Source organism: Rhinolophus hipposideros (assembly GCF_964194185.1).
Source record: "Rhinolophus hipposideros genome assembly, chromosome: 23".
Classification (NCBI taxonomy): Eukaryota; Metazoa; Chordata; class Mammalia; order Chiroptera; family Rhinolophidae; genus Rhinolophus; species Rhinolophus hipposideros.
The window spans coordinates 28170940-28177792 of NC_138069.1; positions in this window are offsets into that span (position 1 = coordinate 28170940).

Here is a 6853-nt window from a genome sequence, read left to right on the forward strand (position 1 = left end):
TGCTCTTCTTTCAGGTATCTCTTTCTGCCTCTCTCTGACCCCCTTCCCCTGACCAGCTTCCTCATGATTTCAGTTTGCTCATGGTCCATATGATATACCCCAGCCCCAAATCCTCTCTGTGACCCTCGACTCAGCTCTTTCATTCTCTCAGTTCTCAATTCCAGATTCCTGAAACGGAATCCCAGTCCCTCTAGTTCTCAGTCACTGAGGCAGGCCTCAGGGTGCAGCTCACTGGCAGGTCTGTGGTTGGCTACCCTCATATCAGCCGTGCCCACGGGGAGAATGATTGCACTGTACAGAACTCAAGCATTCCATTTGCAATTTGGGAAAGGGGAGCTATGGATCAGGTACAGTCCCTGAGAAGTGGCTGGGGTGGACAAGCAATGATTAAGAACTCTAATACAAAAAAGAATTTGTCACCAAAATAGTCAGTTGAATCACTGAGGAATCCATTCAAGTGTGAGTAACAGAAAATCCAATTCGTAGAAGACTAAACAAGTAAGGAGTTTGTTTATCCTTTCATAACAAGAAGTCTGGGTGTAGGCAACCCAGGGATTCAAAAACATCTTCTCTTGATGTTTAGTCTTGATGTTTAGAACAGGCTCTTCTCTTGCCATTCCTCCATGTTGGTTTGACACAACATGGTCACAGGAAGTCTGACGTGTTTCTGGACATCAAATTCATCTTTGGGAAGGGATTAGGAGAGTCATGAGAGCTTTTACATTATTATTCCTTGACTTTTGTTTGGGCAGGATGTCCTTCTAAGCAGACTTCCCCTTACAACTTATTATCTGGAACGAGTTCACCACTCAACTCTCAAATCCATCCTGTAAGAAGTCTATGACTTGGTTTAGACCAATCAGGGCAAGAGATGAAATATGCTGGTTTCCTGGGAAACAAATAAATTTCTCTTAGGAGATGGAAAGGCTGTTGGTTGATCAATGGACAGCATCTTCTTTATCAGAGCACTCCTCCAGGACAAGGAACCATGTATACACACTTCCTGCAGTTGGGAACTCAAGGGGAATAAGATTAGTCTACTAAATGCACAGAGACAATTTGGGAATGGACACTTTTGGAAAGGAACTGGATTATTTTTATCACTGTCATTCTGGCTGGTTCCTGAACTGGCACTTTGCCTGACATTAGTTCTACCCCCACTCTAACACGGAAGCTCTTTTCAATGGGGTCCATGTATTTTAAGAATTTTCTAGTTTGGGAGGAGAAGAGGAAGAGAGAGAAGTGAAACTTAAGGAGTTGCATTGCTAAAGGAAACTTGTTTTTTCAGACCTTTCGCTGCCAATTTTTTACTCAAAGTTCCTCTCTTGTGAGGTAGGAGAGTTTTTTTTCCCCCCATATTAAAATTTTAAAAATATTTGAGACAAAGTACAAAACCCACCACCTGAGTATCTTGCATAACAGACATATTTCTTCACTTAGATTAGCCCAATTCCCCCATCTATGTAGCAGGTCCACTCCCCTTACAGACATCTCTAGGGTAACTTGGAAAGAAATCAAAGTTATGCTTTTAAAGAATAGCAAATCTTACAATCAAATGATCACTTCAAAATGCAAAAATATGGGTTAGAAATACTCATAGGTGACAATACAAATAAATTCTTAAAAATGAATGCAAGATTTTCAATAGTAATAGCACAAAATTGAAAATAACCTGTGTCATGTGCCATCAATATGAAGATTCATACTGAGTCATCAATAGAAAGACTCAGTGACCTCATAAAAGAATGCTGTAGGTGTATATTTATTGAGATCAAAAGATCTTCAGGCTAGAAGGGAAGAAAACGATCTTCCTGATTGAGTGTGGCAATCAACACAAAAGAATATGCACGATACCAACCCATTTTGTAAGCAGAAACACGTACACACACTGACAAGCCGGAAATAATATTGGAAATGTTAACATGGCCTCCTCTGTGCAGAGGAAACAGGTGACTTTTGGTTCCTTTTGCCTTTGTGGATCTATATTTTAAAATTTTGCGTAAGAATGAACTTACATCTTGTGTTAAAGCAAAAGTTTTAAAAGAACGAAAACATACACCAAAAAAACAAGCAAGCACTAGAATTCTATGTCCTAATCTTAGCATGTCCAAGGTCTAACAGTAAAGTCTGAGTAAATCATTAAAGTTTCCTCATGCCTGTTTCTTTATGTGTAAAGTACGAAGAGCTGCCTTCCGCTGGCATGAAGTTTTTGTGACGAATCAAAACATCCTCCTGCAAACAATTAGCAGTAAAACATATGCTTGCTATGAGGCCCAGCAATTCCACTCTTGGGTATTGCTCCAAGAGAAATGAAAGCTTATTCACACACAGACTTGTACATAAATTTCTGTAGCATTATGGACAGTAGCCAAAAAATTGGAATGTTCACACAACAAAACACCTGCCAACAGCAAAAAGAATAAACTACCGATACATGCCACAATATTGATGGAATCTCAAAATCATCATACCAGGTGAAAAATCTCGACACACAAGACTGCATACTATACTATTCCATTTATATGAACTTCTAAAAAGAAGCAAAACCATAGTGACAGAAAGCAGATTAATGGTTGGTCAGTTCAAGCTGGAAGTAAGGGGAGATGATTACCTGCAAAGAGGCCCCTGGGAACTTGGTGGCCTAATGGAAATGTCTGTATCTTGAATGGGATGGTGGTTCCATAATTATACACATTTGCCAACATAATGTACATGTAAAATGGGTGAATTTTATTTTGTGTAAATTATACCTCAATATAGCTATTCTTAAAAGCACACAGCAGAACTTAAAAAAAAACAACCCACTACCAACAAAGTATGTGAAATATATTGTAAAATGTAAAGCTCTACAGAATGTAAGGAATTTTTCTTAAGTGTATTTCTTTTGAAACAAAGTACGAAAAGCACTTTTGGCGTAGATTCAGCTAACGGCAATTTCCCTTTGCTAAATGGGGGAGTGGGTGTAAGCAAAGAGAAAAAAAGAATAACTGTTACCTGCTTCTTTGATTTCTTTTAGCTGTGTTAAATTTTACATAACAGTTCAGGAGAAAACATATATCCTCTAAATTATTTTAATACTGTTGTTTTCTAAATACTTAGTTGGAAAATAGAAAAAGTAGAGGAGAAAACACTTGCTTAGTTTCAGCCCCAAATCCTGCCATTGGAAACCTAGCAACACAGACGTCAGAGGTTAAATATCTGGAAAACCTTCGAGTCTACATCCCAACACTTTGGAGAAACTGAGTCTGAGAGTTGTTCATTACTTGCTTGACGACGCATACACGTAAGTGGGAGAGCCAGTCTCTTTCATCTGGTTAGAGCCTGGACACCCGGTCACCACACCTGACCCTGCCTCAGAGAGAAGCTCCCTGAGGAGTAAATATGCAGTAAGAACCCATGAGGGAATGGTGAGGGGTCTGGGAGGAGGAAGTCCTTTGGAAATAAGAAGTGGATGAGATAAGGTGGGGTTGCCACACAAGGAGAAGGAGCCCAAAGGGGGAATGGCAAGGCGCCAGAAGTCAGGTTCTCCTTTCACAGCTGTGGCCCATGGCCTCTGGTGCCCCTTAGGATGGGCATGGGGGAGGGTGACCCACATGACTCAGTCTGGACTAGGGTTACTGCCCACTCTGTCTCAGCCATGAGGTGGAGCATACATGTCTGAAGGGCTCCCTGAATCTCTGGATTGAAAAGGAGCCGCTAACAACCCCACTTGTTAAACGATAGGACATTTACCTTTTGTTTCTAATTGGTCTTGTTTTCCCCCTTTCCAGTTTCCGGGCTTCTAACAAGCTGGCCATGTGTCACTGTGCTTCACCATGCATTGCCTCTTTAAGGAAGGTGATCTGGAGGAACCTGCAGGAAGCCTATAGGTTTACACACGCTTTACACCATGTTTTTTCTGGGGGGTGCTTTTGTAAGCTAACTTTGGGTGGTTTTATATCAGTACTATTACAAAGCAATGCATGATCATTCTGTATGTCTATTTTCTTTATTTCCTACAAAGGAGAAACAGGACAACTAGTTTATGTTTCCGACACTAATCAACAGTGTTGTAATAGACACGTGACATAATCACACTTGGCATATCCATGTTTTGGTGACCAGCTTTTTCCTCACTGCAGCATAAGCATGTTTCATGTTTTCAAATTTTAATTTAAATCCTCTTCTACTGCACACACTTTAATGTCTTTAGAATCGGTTGCACACTGTATGACTATGCCGTACTTTACTTCAATTAGTCGCCTTTTACTAGGTAGTTAGGTTCCCCACACACACAATGTTTAACTATTGGAAACAGCGCTTTAATAATACCACTTAGGAAGTGCTTTTACAAAAATATTGAAATTGGATCTAATCAAAACTTAAGCTCTTTCCGCTTATAGGAAATGAAACAATACGAAAGTCCAAAATATGGGACATGTTACAGAACTCATGCAGTCTTTCAACAAGTCAGTGCCATGAAAAAAAAGGGAGAAGTCATTGATCTGGATGAGAAGAACCGTAAAAGACATAACAACCAAATGCAATGTATGGGTTTGGTTTGGATACTTGTTTGGTTGAATCAATTATAAACAGTTGGGGGTGAAATCAGAAAAATTCAAAAATGGACTGTATTAAGAAGTTATCACTAGTTTTGTTAGGTGCAATAATGGTGATTACATACATATTTTATTTTCTACTTCAGAGATGCATACTTAAATACTTAAACGGCCATCACTTTAAGAAGCAGTCTTCTCCCTAAAAATGTCTAGAACATTTCTCTATGAACAAAGAAACAGAGGTTATAAAAAAAATGAACCAAATGGAAATCATGGAATTGAAAAACACAATAAATAAAAGAACTGAAATAAAAGCTTGATGAGTGGGCTCCATAATCGAAGAGTAGATAATAAAGGATAAAAGCAGAGAACTTGAGGACAGATTAATAGAATTTACCTGATCTGATTAGCAGAAGGAAAATAGATTAAAAAAGAAATGAACCAAGTCTCAGTGACTTCAATGATTGTAACAAAAGAGCTAACATCCCTATCGCTGGCGTTTTAGTAGGAGAGGCGAGACAGAGTGGTGGAATTGAAATAATGGGAAGACATTATAGCTAGAAACATCCCACTTAGGCGGAGACATAAATTGACAGGTCACAAGTGGGACTATAGCTCCAGAGAGAGATGTGACTGTAATAGAGTTATGGGGGTCTCCAGTAAGTAAGGGGAAGATGTCAAGAAAGAAGCAAGCGGTGTATGCAGTCCTGGGCGACAGGAATGCATAGGGAGATAGAGAAAGAGGATCCAGCCACAAATGCAGGGAAGCAGGCAGAAAACCAGAATCAATGGTATGATTCCCGGAGAGCTAAGGGGAAGGGAGAGTTATTGGAAGGGTGGGGTCAAATGCTACAAACAGGTCAAGTATGATAAGGATTGAGAACTGGCCAATGCACTTACCTGGAACTTTTGCCTGACAGCATCACTGGAGGAGTGGAGCCAGAAGCCACACCACATTAGTTTAAGGAGTAGATGGGAGGCAGGGAAATGGACATTTAGAAACGAACAGTTCGACTCAGAAGTAAAGGAAAGAGAAGGGGAGTGGCTAGAGGGTGTTAAAGAGTCAAGAGAAAGTTGTTAGGGGCTTTTGTTGGTCATGTTCAGAAGGCAGAATGGAATACGCATATGCGTATACCAAGATACCTTACACAGTTCTCAAAGTCACGGTCCTTGTTCAAAGCCCAGATGCCCTTAATCCAAGCTTCTTTTCCCCTATGATTGGATCCCATCAAAAAAATCCTTCCTCCCACAGTCCCCAAGTTACACGTGTCCCTCTTTCAATCAATACAAGCCTGTTTCCTACTCTTACTTTTTCTTTTGAGATACAATGCCCATGCAATAAAGTTTACCATTTTAAAATGGTTTATAGTATATCCACAAAGTTGCATAACCATCACCACTATGTAATTTTAGAATGTTTTCATTACCCCAAAGGGAACCCCCATAACCCATTAGCACTCACTCTCCATTCTCCCCTCTTCCCAGCCTCTGGCTACCACGAATCTACTTTCTTTCTCTAAGTATTAGCTTATTAAGGTCATTTTATAGAATGGAACCATTTACTCTATGGCCTTTTTTGTCTGGCTTCTTTCCCTTAGCATGGTTTTGAGGTTCATCTATGTTGTACCATAAATCAGTACTTCACTCCATTTAATGGGTATTATTTCATTAAATGGATATATCACATTTTATTTATTCATTCATCAGTTAATGGACATTTGGGTTATTTCCACTTGTTTTCTATTGTGAGCAACGCTACTATGAACATTTCTATACAAATTTTTGTATAAACATGTTTTCAATTCTCTTGGATACATCCCTAGGGGTGAAATTGATAGATCTTTTGGCAACTCTGTATTAAACTTTGAGGAACAGCTAGAATGTTTTCTAAAGTGGCTGTACCATTTTACACTCACAACCTCAATATACAAGAGCTCCAGTCTCTCCATATCTTCCTCAACACTTGTTATTTTATGTGATTTTAAAAATTGTTGTTATAACTCTCTGAGTGGGTATTGAGTAGTATCTCATTGTAGGTTTGGTTTCTGTTTCTCTTATGACTAATAATGTTAAACATCTTTCACGTGCTTATTGGCCATTTGTATATATTCTTTGGAGAAATGTCCATTCAAGTCCTGTGACCACTTTTAATTGGTTGCTTGTCTTTTTGTTGTTGAGTTGTAAGAGTTCTTTATATATTCTGGAGCTAGACTCTTATCAGACATGTGATTTGTAAATATTTCTCCCATTTTGTGGGTTATCTTTCCACTTTCTTGATAGTGTCCTTTTATGCACAAAAGATTTAAATTTTTATG